The sequence below is a fragment of the Salmo trutta genome, chromosome 17 (assembly GCF_901001165.1).
Source record: "Salmo trutta chromosome 17, fSalTru1.1, whole genome shotgun sequence".
Lineage (NCBI taxonomy): Eukaryota > Metazoa > Chordata > Actinopteri > Salmoniformes > Salmonidae > Salmo > Salmo trutta.
In genome coordinates, this window is record NC_042973.1 from 3,086,280 (window position 1) to 3,101,970 (window position 15,691).

Genomic DNA, 15,691 nt, shown 5'->3' on the forward strand with positions numbered 1-15,691 from the left:
TCTCTCTCTCTCTCTCTCTCTCTCTCTCTCTCTCTCTCTTTACTGAGAATTTCTCTGACATAGTTTGAGGGGGAAAATATATCAAATGCCAAGAGGGAGAAGCCTGTGCTTGACTTTGCTTTGCTTTCTTGGCGTCCTCTACAGCATGCTAGACACGGACCATTGACTCTAATATACATTAATGTGTAAATACTCCCAAAGCACATGTTTCTGGAAAAACATTTCATTATCTAATAATCTAATAATCTAATAATCTATCTAATTATCTAATAATCTAATAATCTAATAATCTAATAATCTATCTAATTATCTAATAATCTAATAATCTAATAATCTAATAATCTATCTAATTATCTAATTATCTAATAATCTAATAATCTAATAATCTATCTAATAATCTAATAATCTATCTAATAAATGGCTATTAATAAAATAACTCTTGGGGATTTGGGCTAAACTTCCTAAGAGTTTTGTCCTCTCCTAACTGGGTTTACTTTCATTACAATCATATTGGATAGCAGTGACAAGTGTTAAAGCTTCAAGCCACATTGATCTGAGGACAGATATCTGATACATCTTTATGGCAGGCATGCAGCAAAACCAACATGAAAACAGTCACCTTTTGGCAGGCATGCAGCAAAACCAACATGAAAACAGTCACCTTTTGGCAGGCATGCAGCAAAACCAACATGAAAACAGTCACCTTTTGGCAGGCATGCAGCAAAACCAACGGAATCTTTCTTGGAAAACTCCAGATGTCTCAGGAATGCTCACTCAGTCCCTGCGGGGTAGGAGGGATGAAGAGATGGAGCAGTGGGGAGATGGAGGGGTGGGGGGTAGGACAGATCTAGGGTGGAAGGTAGGAGGGATGAAGAGATGGAGCAGTGGGGAGATGGAGGGGTGGGGGGTAGGACAGATCTAGCGTGGAAGGTAGGAGGGATGAAGAGATGGAGCAGTGGGGAGATGGAGGGGTGGGGGGTAGGACAGAGCTAGGGTGGAAGGTAGGAGGGATAAAGAGATGGAGCAGTGGGGAGATGGAGGGGTGCGGGGTAGGACAGAGCTAGGGTGGAAGGTAGGAGGGATAAAGAGATGGAGCAGTGGGGAGATGGAGGGGTGGGGGGTAGGACAGATCTAGCGTGGAAGGTAGGAGGGATGAAGAGATGGAGCAGTGGGAAGATGGAGGGGTGGGGGGGTAGGACAGAGCTAGCGTGGAAGGTAGGAGGAATAAAGAGATGGAGCAGTGGGGAGATGGAGGGGTGGGGGGGTAGGACAGAGCTAGGGTGGAAGGTAGGAGGAATAAAGAGATGGAGCAGTGGGGAGATGGAGGGGTGGGGGGTAGGACAGAGCTAGCGTGGAAGGTAGGAGGAATAAAGAGATGGAGCAGTGGGGAGATGGAGGGGTGGGGGGGTAGGACAGATCTAGCGTGGAAGGTAGGAGGGATGAAGAGATGGAGCAGTGGGAAGATGGAGGGGTGGGGGGGTAGGACAGAGCTAGCGTGGAAAGAGGTTGAGACGAGGGAGAAGGGTGGAGGATAGTGGGCTCCGTCAGGAACTTCCCTCCGCTCTGAGCGGTGCAGCGAGGATCTAGGATATGGGAGCTCAGGGAACGCAGCTGTTTAAACTTGGCTCAGCGCTCAGTCATATAATTACGACCTCTCAGCCAGACAACTACCGGCATCACACCAAAGGTATGTGTAGGCCTAGAAGAATAAACCCACAGAAAAACATTGGATCTAGCCGCTGAGTTATGCGTGTGTATAAGGTATAAACCCTCTGAAAGACATTGGGTATGATGAGTCTACGGAGAACCAGCCTATAGGCCCCAGGCTAAGGGGCCTTTAGTAAACCGTGGATTGACCCAGGGACTATAGTAGTACACAGTGGAGTGACCCAGGGACTATAGTAGTACACAGTGGAGTGACCCAGGGACTATAGTAGTACACAGTGGAGTGACCCAGGGACTATAGTAGTACACAGTGGATTGACCCAGGGACTATAGTAGTACACAGTGGAGTGACCCAGGGACTATAGTAGTACACAGTGGATTGACCCAGGGACTATAGTAGTACACAGTGGAGTGACCCAGGGACTATAGTAGTACACAGTGGATTGACCCAGGGACTATAGTAGTACACAGTGGAGTGACCCAGGGACTATAGTAGTACACAGTGGAGTGACCCAGGGACTATAGTAGTACACAGTGGAGTGACCCAGGGACTATAGTAGTACACTTTTTATAGCTACTGTTTACAGGCCTCCTGGGCCGTATACAGCGTTCCTGACTAAGTTCCGTGAATTCCTAACGGACCTTACAGTCATAGCAGAAAATATTCTAATTTTTGGTAACTTTAATATTCACATGGAAAAGTCAACAGACTCACTCCAAAAGGCTTTCGGAGCCATCATCGACTCTCCGGATCTACTCACTGCCACAGTCATACTCTGGACCTAGTTTTGTCCCGTGGAATAAATGTTGTGGATCTTAATGTTTTTCCTCATAATCCTGGACTATCGGACCACCATTTTATTACGTTTGCAATCACAACAAATAATCTGCTCAGACCCCAACCAAGGAGCATTAAAAGTCGTGCTATAAATTCTCAGACAACCCAAAGATTCCTTGATGCCCTTCCAGACTCCCTTTGCCGACCCAAGGATGTCGGAGGACAAAAATCAGTTAACCACCTAACCGAGGAACTCAATTTAACCTTGCGCAATACCCTCGATGTAGTTGCACCCCTAAAAAAAACAAAAACATTTGTCATAAGAAACTAGCTCCCTGGTATACAGAAAATACCCGAGCTCTGAAGCAAGCTTCCAGAAAATTGGAACGGAAATGGCGCCACACCAAACTGGAAGTCTTCCGACTAGCTTGGAAAGACAGTACCGTGCAGTATCGAAGAGCCCTCGCTGCTGCTCGATCATCCTATTTTTCCAACTTAATTGAGGAAAATAAGAACAATCTGAAATTTCTTTTTGATACTGTCGCAAAGCTAACTAAAAAGCAGCATTCCCCAAAAGAGGATGGCTTTCACTTCAGCAGTAATGAATTCATGAACTTCTTTGAGGAAAAGATCATGATCATTAGAAAGCAAATTACGGACTCCTCTTTAAATCTGCGTATTCCTCCAAAGGTCAGTTGTCCTGAGTCTGCACAACCCTGCCAGGACCTAGGATCAAGGTAGACACTCAAGTGTTTTAGTACTATATCTCTTGACACAATGATGAAAATGATCATGGCCTCTAAACCTTCAAGCTGCATACTGGACCCTATTCCAACTAAACTACTGAAAGAGCTGCTTCCCCTCCTATGTTGAACATAATAAACGGCTCTCTATCCACCGGATGTGTACCAAACTCACTAAAACTGGCAGTAATAAAGCCTCTCTTGAAAAGCCAAACCTTGACCCAGAAAATATAAAAATCTATTGGCCTATATCGAATCTCCCATTCCTCTCAAAAATGTTAGAAAAAGCTGTTGCGCAGCAACTCACTGCCTTCCTGAAGACAAACAATGTATATGAAACTCTTCAGTCTGGTTTTAGACCCCATCATAGCACTGAGACTGCACTTGTGAAGGTGGTAAATTACCTTTTAATGGCGTCAGACTGAGGCTCTGCATCTGTTCTCGTGCTCCTAGATCTTAGTGCTGCTTTTGATTCCATCGATCACCACATTCTTTTGGAGAGATTGGAAACCCAAATTGGTCTACACGGACAAGTTCTGGCCTGGTTTAGATCTTTTCTGTCGGAAAGATATCAGTTTGTCTCTGTGAATAGTTTGTCCTCTGACAAATCAACTGTAAATTTCGGTGTTCCTCAAGGTTCCGTTTTAGGACCACTATTGTTTTCACTATATATTTTATCTTTTGGGGATGTCATTCGAAAACGTAATGTTAACTTTCACTGCTATGCGGATGACACACAGCTGTACATTTCAATGAAACATGGTGAAGCCCCAAAATTGCCCTCGCTGGAAGCCTGTGTTTCAGACATAAGGAAGTGGATGGCTGCAAACTTTCTACTTTTAAACTCGGACAAAACAGAGATGCTTGTTCTAGGTCCCAAGAAACAAAGAGATCTTCTGTTGAATCTGACAATTAATCTGGATGGTTGTACAGTCGTCTCAAATAAAACTGTGAAGGACCTCGGCGTTACTCTGGACCCTGATCTCTCTTTTGACGAACATATCAAGACTGTTTCAAGGAAAGCTTTTTTCCATTTACGTAACATTGCAAAAATCTGACATTTTCTGTCCAAAAATTATGCAGAAAAATTCATCCATGCTTTTGTTACTTCTAGGTTAGACTACTGCAATGCTCTACTTTCCGGCTAGCAGGATAAAGCACTAAATAAACTTCAGTTAGTGCTAAATACGGCTGCTAGAATCCTGACTAGATCATATTACTCCAGTGCTAGCCTCCCTACACTAGCTTCCTGTTAAGGCAAAGGCTGATTTCAAGGTATTACTGCTAACCTACAAAGCATTACATGGGCTTGCTCCTACCTATCTTTCCGATTTGGTCCTGCCGTACATACCTACACGCACGCTACGATCACAAGACACAGGCCTCCTTATTGTCTCTAGAATTTCTAAGCAAACAGCTGGAGGCAGGGCTTTCTCCTATAGAACACAATTTTTATGGAATTGTCTGCCTACCCATGAGAGAGACGCAGACTCGGTCTCAACCTTTAAGTCTTTATTGAAGACTCAGCTCTTCAGTAGGTCCTATGATTAAGTATAGTCTGGCCCAGGAGTGTGAAGGTGAACGGAAAGGCACTGGAGCAACGAACCGCCCTTGCTGTCTCTGCCTAGCCGGTTCCCCTCTCACCACTGGGATTCTCTGCCTCTAACCCTATTACAGGGGCTGAGTCACTGGCTTACTGGTGCTCTTCCATGCCGTCCCTAGGAGGGCTGCGTCACTTGAGTGGGTTGAGTCCCTGACGCGGTCTTCCTGTCTGGGTTGGCGCCCCCCTCGGGTTCGTGCCGTGGGGGAGATCTTTGTGGGCTATACTCGGCCTTGTCTCAGGGTCGTAAGTTGGTGGTTGAAGATATCCCTTTGGTGGTGTGGGGACTGGGATTTGGCAAAGTGGGTGGGGTTATATCCTGCCTGGTTGGCCCTGTCCGGGGGTTTCATCGGACGGGGCCACCGTGTCTACTGACCCCTCCTGTCTCAGCCTCCAGTAGTTATGCTGCAATAGTTTGTGTCGGGGGGCTAGGGTCAGTCGGTTATATCTAGAGTATTTCTCCTGTCTTATCCGGTGTCCTGTGGGAATTTTAGTATGCTCTCTCTAATTCTCTCTTTCTCTTTCTTTCTTTCTTTCTTTCTTTCTTTCTCTCGGAGGACCTGAGCCCTAGGACCATGCCTCAGGACTACCTGGCCTGATGACTCCTTGCTGTCCCCAGTCAACCTGCTGTCCCCAGTCCACCCCAGTCCACCTGCTGCTGCTCCAGTTTAAACTGTTCTGCCTGCGGCTATGGAACCATGACCTGTTCACCGGACGTGCTACCTGTCCCAGACCTGCTGTTTTCGACTCTCTCTCTCTACCGCACCTGCTGTCTCTAACTCTGAATGATCTACTATGAAAAGCCAACTGACATTTACTCCTGAGGTGCTGACCTGTTGCACCCTCTACAACCACTGTGATTATTATTATCTGACCCTGCTGGTCATTTATGAACGTTTGAACATCTTGGCCATGTATTGTTATAATCTCCACCCGCACATCCAGAAGAGGACTGGCCACCCCTCAGAGCCTGGTTCCTCTCTAGGTTTCTTCCTGGGTTCCTGCCATTCTAGAGAGTTTTTCTTAGCCACCGTGATTCTGCATCTGCATTGCTTGCTGTTTGGGGTTTTAGGGTGGGTTTCTGTATAGCACTTTGTGACAACGGCTGATGTAAAAAGGGCTTTATAAATACATTTGATTGATTGATAGATTTACTGTACATTTTTTATTGTTTATTCCACTTTTGTTTGTTATCTATTTAACTTGCTTTGGCAATGTAAACATATGTTTCCCATGCCAGTAAAGCCCTTTAAATTGAATTGAAGTCCCTTGACCTCCTCATTGAGCCAGAACATCAAGTTGGTCGTTTGGACCAGATGCAGGGCCTCCACCTTCCATGCAGGATCAGCGGTGAGGACTGCCAGGTGTTGATTGACACTTGTTCCACGATATCCCTTGTTCGGCCTGGTATTCTTCCAGAAACAGTGTGCCAATCACCTATGTGTTGGACCCCTACCTCGGTATGTCCTTGCACTGTGGCAAGGGAAGTCGCGGACATGAAGGGCCAGAGGTCCTTATTGGTGAGAGTTAGCAATGTTTTGTTGGAGCACGAGTTCTGGTTGGCCGATATTCAAGATGACTGCATCCTAGGGTTGGATTTTCTCAGTCAAGTGGGAGCATGAGTTCTGGTTGGCCGATATTCAAGATGACTGCATCCTAGGGTTGGATTTTCTCAGTCAAGTGGGAGCATGAGTTCTGGTTGGCCGATATTCAAGATGACTGCATCCTAGGGTTGGATTTTCTCAGTCAAGTGGGAGCACGAGTTCTGGTTGGCCGATATTCAAGATGACTGCATCCTAGGGTTGGATTTTCTCAGTCAAGTGGGAGCACGAGTTCTGGTTGGCCGATATTCAAGATGACTGCATCCTAGGGTTGGATTTTCTCAGTCAAGTGGGAGCACGAGTTCTGGTTGGCCGATATTCAAGATGACTGCATCCTAGGGTTGGATTTTCTCAGTCAAGTGGGAGCACGAGTTCTGGTTGGCCGATATTCAAGATGACTGCATCCTAGGGTTGGATTTTCTCAGTCAAGTGGGAGCACGAGTTCTGGTTGGCCGATATTCAAGATGACTGCATCCTAGGGTTGGATTTTCTCAGTCAAGTGGGAGCACGAGTTCTGGTTGGCCGATATTCAAGATGACTGCATCCTAGGGTTGGATTTTCTCAGTCAAGTGGGAGCATGAGTTCTGGTTGGCCGATATTCAAGATGACTGCATCCTAGGGTTGGATTTTCTCAGTCAAGTGGGAGCACGAGTTCTGGTTGGCCGATATTCAAGATGACTGCATCCTAGGGTTGGATTTTCTCAGTCAAGTGGGAGCACGAGTTCTGGTTGGCCGATATTCAAGATGACTGCATCCTAGGGTTGGATTTTCTCAGTCAAGTGGGAGCACGAGTTCTGGTTGGCCGATATTCAAGATGACTGCATCCTAGGGTTGGATTTTCTCAGTCAAGTGGGAGCACGAGTTCTGGTTGGCCGATATTCAAGATGACTGCATCCTAGGGTTGGATTTTCTCAGTCAAGTGGGAGCACGAGTTCTGGTTGGCCGATATTCAAGATGACTGCATCCTAGGGTTGGATTTTCTCAGTCAAGTGGGAGCACGAGTTCTGGTTGGCCGATATTCAAGATGACTGCATCCTAGGGTTGGATTTTCTCAGTCAAGTGGGAGCACGAGTTCTGGTTGGCCGATATTCAAGATGACTGCATCCTAGGGTTGGATTTTCTCAGTCAAGTGGGAGCACGAGTTCTGGTTGGCCGATATTCAAGATGACTGCATCCTAGGGTTGGATTTTCTCAGTCAAGTGGGAGCACGTTGGAATACATAAACTCCAGACGAAAGACTCCGTGATGGAACTTCGGAGCAGTGGAAGAAGACAACGGCAGTCGCAGGTGACTCAGCAGGTGACTCAGGTGACTCAGCAGGTGACTCAGGTGACTCAGCAGGAATTGATGACAGATAGCCCCAAAAATACCCTTCCCCCAGATGAGAAGGAGCAGCTGAACATGCTCTGCCATGCACTGTCAACTGTGGGACCTTATATACACAGGTGTGTGTCTTTCCAAATCATGTCCAATCAATTGAATTTACCACAGGTGGACTCCAATCAAGTAGTAGAAACATCTCAAGGATGATCAATGGAAAAAGGATGAACCTGAGCTCAATTTCGAGTCTCATAGCAAAGGGTCTGAATACTAATGTAAAAAAGGCTGTTTCTGTTTTTTTTATTTAATACATTTTCAAACATTTCCAAAAACCCGATTTCGCTATGTCATAATGGGGTATTGTGATGGCATAATGGAGTATTGTGATGTCATAATGTGGTATTGTGTGTAGACTGATGAGGAAAAACATTTATTTAATCCATTTTAGAATAAGGCTGTAACTTAACAAAATGTGGAAAAATTCAAGGTGTCTGAAAAATGTTCAGAATGCACAGTACATGCCATTTGCTATTTAAGAGCTAAACATTTTTAGAATTTAATTATAGGCTGCGCTTTTTCTTTTATTCCAAGCTTTATCTAAAAATTCTGCAAACGGAAATCGACAATGGACAAAAAAACAGTTTCTCCTCATGGCTCAGCTACATAATACCAGGGTATATCTGGTGGTCTGTCTCCTCATGGCTACATAATACCAGGGTATATCTGGTGGTCTGTCTCCTCATGGCTACATAATACCAGGGTATATCTGGTGGTCTGTCTCCTCATGACTACATAATACCAGGGTATATCTGGTGGTCTGTCTCCTCATGACTACATAATACCAGGCTATATCTGGTGGTCTGTCTCCTCATGACTACATAAACCAGGGTATATCTGGTGGTCTGTCTCCTCAGCTACATAATACCAGGGTATATCTGGTGGTCTGTCTCCTCATGACTACATAATACCAGGCTATATCTGGTGGTCTGTCTCCTCATGGCTACATAATACCAGGGTATATCTGGTGGTCTGTCTCCTCATGACTACATAATACCAGGGTATATCTGGTGGTCTGTCTCCTCATGGCTACATAATACCAGGGTATATCTGGTGGTCTGTCTCCTCATGACTACATAATACCAGGGTATATCTGGTGGTCTGTCTCCTCATGACTACATAATACCAGGGTATATCTGGTGGTCTGTCTCCTCATGGCTACATAATACCAGGGTATATCTGGTGGTCTGTCTCCTCAGCTGCATAATACCAGGGTATATCTGGTGGTCTGTCTCCTCATGACTACATAATACCAGGGTATATCTGGTGGTCTGTCTCCTCATGGCTACATAATACCAGGGTATATCTGGTGGTCTGTCTCCTCATGGCTACATAATACCAGGGTATATCTGGTGGTCTGTCTCCTCATGGCTACATAATACCAGGGTAAATCTGGTGGTCTGTCTCCTCATGGCTACATAATACCAGGGTATATCTGGTGGTCTGTCTCCTCATGGCTACATAATACCAGGGTATATCTGGTGGTCTGTCTCCTCATGACTACATAATACCAGGGTATATCTGGTGGTCTGTCTCCTCATGGCTACATAATACCAGGGTATATCTGGTGGTCTGTCTCCTCATGGCTACATAATACCAGGGTAAATCTGGTGGTCTGTCTCCTCATGGCTACATAATACCAGGGTATATCTGGTGGTCTGTCTCCTCAGCTACATAATACCAGGGTATATCTGGTGGTCTGTCTCCTCATGACTACATAATACCAGGGTATATCTGGTGGTCTGTCTCCTCATGGCTACATAATATCAGGGTATATCTGGTGGTCTGTCTCCTCATGGCTCAGCTACATAATACCAGGGTATATCTGGTGGTCTGTCTCCTCATGGCTACATAATACCAGGGTATATCTGGTGGTCTGTCTCCTCATGGCTACATAATACCAGGGTATATCTGATGGTCTGTCTCCTCATGGCTACATAATACCAGGGTATATCTGGTGGTCTGTCTCCTCATCACTCAGCTACATAATACCAGGGTATATCTGGTGGTCTGTCTCCTCATGGCTACATAATACCAGGGTATATCTGGTGGTCTGTCTCCTCATGACTACATAATACCAGGGTATATCTGGTGGTCTGTCTCCTCAGCTACATAATACCAGGGTATATCTGGTGGTCTGTCTCCTCATGGCTACATAACACCAGGGTATATCTGGTGCGTTTTCTGGAATAAGGACAAGCGTATATCATGGTAGAAAGGGCAATAGAGGATAAAATGAATTTAATTCTCTATTTCTTCGAGGTCACAATAGTTACATAGGCTTTCCTCTTCTGTTTCTCCACAATACCTGTTTCAATACGCAGGGACAATACCCCTGATCTGACCTGCTTCCATACGCAGAGACAATATCCCTGATCTGACCTGTTTCAATACACAGAGGCAATATCCCTGATCTGACCTGTTTCAATACGCAGAGGCAATATCCCTGATCTGACCTGTTTCAATACGCAGAGGCAATATCCCTGATCTGACCTGTTTCAATATGCAGAGGCAATATCCCTGATCTGACCTGTTTCAATACGCAGAGGCAATATCCCTGATCTGACCTGTTTCATTACGCAGAGGCAATATCCCTGATCTTACCTGTTTCAATACGCAGAGACAATATCCCTGATCTGACCTGTTTCAATACGCAGAGACAATATCCCTGATCTGACCTGTTTCAATACTCAGAGGCAATATCCCTGATCTGACCTGTTTCAATACGCAGAGGCAATACCCCTGATCTGACCTGTTTCAATGCACAGAGGCAATATCCCTGATCTGACCTGTTTCAATACGCAGAGGCAATATCCCTGATCTGACCTGTTTCAATGCACAGAGGCAATATCCCTGATCGTACCTGGGCACATAGCGCAATCTCTCGCTTTTAGTTCGGTTATACATAATATATCTTTCACGCACGAATTCACCCTGAATCAAAGAAAAGGTTTTCAATATGGGTTTATGATTCATCTCCTCCACCCATTTATTTTCATATTGCATCATTAGTTGTTTTTAATAGCGTTTATGTCTCTCTTCATTTGGTTTTCGTACAGATGTTCCTAGTCAGACTGTTGGAAAAGGGCAAACATTGAAAAACGTTACTAGCTATTCTGGCAGTTGGCATATCGAACAGTCTATTCCAAAGTCTCACCATACACACCTTCCATCTGATCTCACAGGCTTCCCAGCCCCATGTCCCAAGTTATTGCGAGTATAGGTGCAAACTTGTGGATACCTACAAAAAATAACATACTGCTCTGTTATGAACATGTTTTGTTTTTGAGAAACCTCTTAGATCCCCACACTCCTGCTGAATAGACCAGAACAGGATCCTCACATGTACATTTTTACATTTTTAGTCATTTAGCAGGCGCTCTTATCCAGAGCGACTAACAGTTGTGAATGCATACATTTCATTTCATGCATTTTTTTTTTTTTTTTTTTGTACTGGCCCCCGTGGGAATCGAACCCACAACCCTGGCGTTGCACACACTATGCTGGCGTTGCAAACACCATGCTCTACCAACTGAGCCACAGGGATGACCAAGGGTACCACGGCATGTCTGATAGAGTTTTGGAATACGTAGCATAACCAATATCTTTGAGTGTTGTTGTTTTTCCTATAACACCCCCAAGAGCTCTACTTGCCGAGTCAGCCAGGGCAGATGGGCCGAGGATGGGATCCACCCAAAATCATTTGGGTTCCTGGATCCTTTCACAGCATGATAAGGCAGCGTTGAGACAATGACTTATCAATGACCCAAACCCAGCTCAGTTAATTCCCACCATTGTGACGCTGAGTCGTCATAATGCTTCAGTAAATGTACATTATCCCAGGGGCGTTGGAAGACACAATGTAAGTAACCTAATTTATGTCCCTCTAACTGCCCTGAATGCCTTTGCTGATCCTACAGCTGTTATTATGCAGTAATAATGAACCAGAGTTATACTGTTAGCACTGAGGCGGTGTGCCCTAGTAAGAAGTTCACTATGTGCAGCTCACCCTGCACTAACATAAAGAACTTGCGCATATCTACTTCTGCTAAGCTTCCCAGTAAAGCAATGAAAACAAGCAAGCATCCCAGAAGAAAAGTGCTCAAAATATCCCACGTTAACATACGTAGCTTATGAAACAAGGTTAATGTGGTCACGATGTCCACCGAAGTCGGCTCCTCTCCTTGTTCGGCGGTCGACGTCACCGGCTTTCTAGCCATCGCCGCTCCATTTGTTTTGTCTTGTTTCCATTACACACCTGGTTTTCATTCCATAATCCCACTGCATGTATTTAGTCCTCTGCTCCCCTCCATGTCTTTGTGTGTAATTGTTTGTTGTTATGTGAGATATTCACGCGCTATACTTTTGTACATGTTCCGTGTTTTCTTTTGGGCACTTTGATGTCATTTTGTGTCTATTTCTTGACCGGAATAAAAGTGTGCCTGTTAAATCTACTCTGGTCTCCTGCACCTGACTTCACCTCCCCTACACAGCCATAACATCATGAAATCAATCATTTGCTATTAACAGATGACATTCATATTCTGAAACTCACTTAGATAACACCTTTGATGATACAGTGGTAGCAAAACAAGGTTATAACATTGACAGAAAAGACAGAAATGCCAATGGGGGAGGTGTTGTTGTTTATATTCAGAACCACATTCCTGTAAAGATTAGAGAGGATCTCATGTTAAATACAGACCAGCCTTGTCAATTGATACAGACCAGCCTTGTGAATTGACCCAGACCAGCCTTGTGAATTGACCCAGACCAGCCTTGTGCATTGACCCAGACCAGCCTTGTGAATTGACCCATTGTGAATTGACCCAGACCAGCCTTGTGAATTGACCCAGACCAGCCTTGTGAATTGACCCAGACCAGCCTTGTGAATTGACCCAGACCAGCCTTGTGAATTGACCCAGACCAGCCTTGTCTACTGGTAAAGGAGTGCCCAGACCAGCCTTGTCTACTGGTAAAGGAGTGCCCAGACCAGCCTTGTCTACTGGTAAAGGAGTGCCAAGACCAGCCTTGTCTACTGGTAAAGGAGTGCCCAGACCAGCCTTGTCTACTGGTAAAGGAGTGCCCAGACCAGCCTTGTCTACTGGTAAAGGAGTGCCCAGACCAGCCTTGTCTACTGGTAAAGGAGTGCCCAGACCAGCCTTGTCTACTGGTAAAGGAGTGCCCAGACCAGCCTTGTCTACTGGTAAAGGAGTGCCCAGACCAGCCTTGTCTACTGGTAAAGGAGTGCCCAGACCAGCCTTGTCTACTGGTAAAGGAGTGCCCAGACCAGCCTTGTCTACTGGTAAAGGAGTGCTAAGAGAGAGAACAGCACAACTGACAGCTAGGCAGACTCTTTGTTTTGTGAACTAGATAAAATACTTTGCATTCCTCCTCCTGACTGGGCAAGGGGTTATACTCAGTCCCTGTGGGTGTGGGTGTGTGTCCCACTGTGTGTGTGTGTGTGTGTGTGTGTGTCCCTGTGTGTGTGTGTGTGTGTCCCTGTGTGTGTGTACGTGTGTGTGTGTGTGCGTGATGCGCCAATGGTGTTTTGTGATACAGTCAAGCGGGTGGCAGAGTTGTTATTCTACACGGGAATAAAGCGACAATCTTCACTGCTTTATGGAAGATGCTATTCACGCCTGTCTAGTGGGTCTGATAAGAAGGGGTTTGTACTAACTTGTACTTGTAGTACATGTCTGTGGGGTGACTACTCTATCCCTGACACAGGAGGTGTTATACAGATGTACACGTTGTGTGTATAGAACATCGGAAGAATCCATCTTGAGCTATGTGATTAAATTGTTGCCCTTTCATGATGTGTATTTGCAAGTACACAGTGTGTAGAAGTCCATTTTAAAAAGTTTTAAAGATACATATATTAAGGTTTTATATATTTATATATATATATATATTAATGAAATGTTAACGACATACACACACAAAAAAAATGCCCCGTTTCAGAAGGTCGCAGCAACGTCAGGTTCAACCAGCGAGAGCAAGGGGTTTGTTTACACTAAACCCTGCCGCTTAGATTTTTTCTAATCTCTAACATTACTAAGTACTTAAAAGGAAATAATATACAAAATATATGAACTTCTCTCCTTTCAAAATAACAACCTTTTATGTAAACAAATTTAAATTAATAGCGACAAGGGTGTTCATCAAAATACAAATGGTTCTGACAGAGACATTAACCAGCTAAAGGTTCTGTAGAGACATTAACCAGCTAAAGGTTCTGACAGAGACATTAACCAGCTAAAGGTTCTGTAGAGACATTAACCAGCTAAAGGTTCTGTAGAGACATTAACCAGCTAAAGGTTCTGTAGAGACATTAACCAGCTAAAGGTTCTGTAGAGACATTAACCAGCTAAAGGTTCTGTAGAGACATTAACCAGCTAAAGGTTCTGACAGAGACATTAACCAGCTAAAGGTTCTGTAGAGACATTAACCAGCTAAAGTTTCTGTAGAGACATTAACCAGCTAAAGGTTCTGACAGAGACATTAACCAGCTAAAGGTTCTGACAGAGACATTAACCAGCTAAAGGTTCTGACAGAGACATTAACCAGCTAAAGGTTCTGACAGAGACATTAACCAGCTAAAGGTTCTGTAGAGACATTAACCAGCTAAAGGTTCTGTAGAGACATTAACCAGCTAAAGGTTCTGACAGAGACATTAACCAGCTAAAGGTTCTGACAGAGACATTAACCAGCTAAAGGTTCTGACAGAGACATTAACCAGCTAAAGGTTCTGTAGAGACATTAACCAGCTAAAGGTTCTGACAGAGACATTAACCAGCTAAAGGTTCTGACAGAGACATTAACCAGCTAAAGGTTCTGACAGAGACATTAACCAGCTAAAGGTTCTGACAGAAACATTAACCAGCTAAAGGTTCTGTAGAGACATTAACCAGCTAAAGGTTCTGACAGAGACATTAACCAGCTAAAGGTTCTGACAGAGACATTAACCAGCTAAAGGTTCTGACAGAGACATTAACCAGCTAAAGGTTCTGTAGAGACATTAACCAGCTAAAGGTTCTGACAGAGACATTAACCAGCTAAAGGTTCTGACAGAGACATTAACCAGCTAAAGGTTCTGACAGAGACATTAACCAGCTAAAGGTTCTGACAGAGACATTAACCAGCTAAAGGTTCTGACAGAGACATTAACCAGCTAAAGGTTCTGACAGAGACATTAACCAGCTAAAGGTTCTGACAGAGACATTAACCAGCTAAAGGTTCTGACAGAGGCATTAACCAGATAAAGGTTCTCTCTCTCTCTCTAAGACATGTAGCTGTATACAACCTGTCATCGATTTAGAAGATACTCAGATGCTCCTGGTAGAAACCAGCTACCGTGGAGGCTTGGCAGAAATAAACAGACTGAAAAAGAGAATCGATTCTCAGAATGCAGAATGCATGCCATGTTAACCAGGGTGAAGGGGTCAGACTAGATAGACTCCTCAGAATGCAGAATGCATGCCATGTTAACCAGGGTGAAGGGTCAGACTAGATAGACTCCTCAGAATGCAGAATGCATGCCATGTTATTAACCAGGGTGAAGGGTCAGACTAGATAGACTCCTCAGAATGCAGAATGCATGCCATGTTAACCAGGGTGAGGGGTCAGAATAGATATGCTGTTTCTCGGAGCGTGTAGGAGAGTGGGAGAGAGGTAGGGATGTAGGGTGGGCGAGGGGAGCGGGGGGGGGCATTCTGGGTAGTGGCTGTCTGGGGAGGAGGAGAGATTACAACTACAACTGACTTCACTAAGCACACATATTACTGTCAAAGTATTATAGGTAGGATGTGTGTAATCGTAGAACAAGCTAGAGTAGCTGTGGGAGTATTATGTCGTTTATCCAGGAATGTTGGATCATTTGACTTGGCATGGTGAGCTCAGTGTAGCTCACTGACCTTAAAGGAAA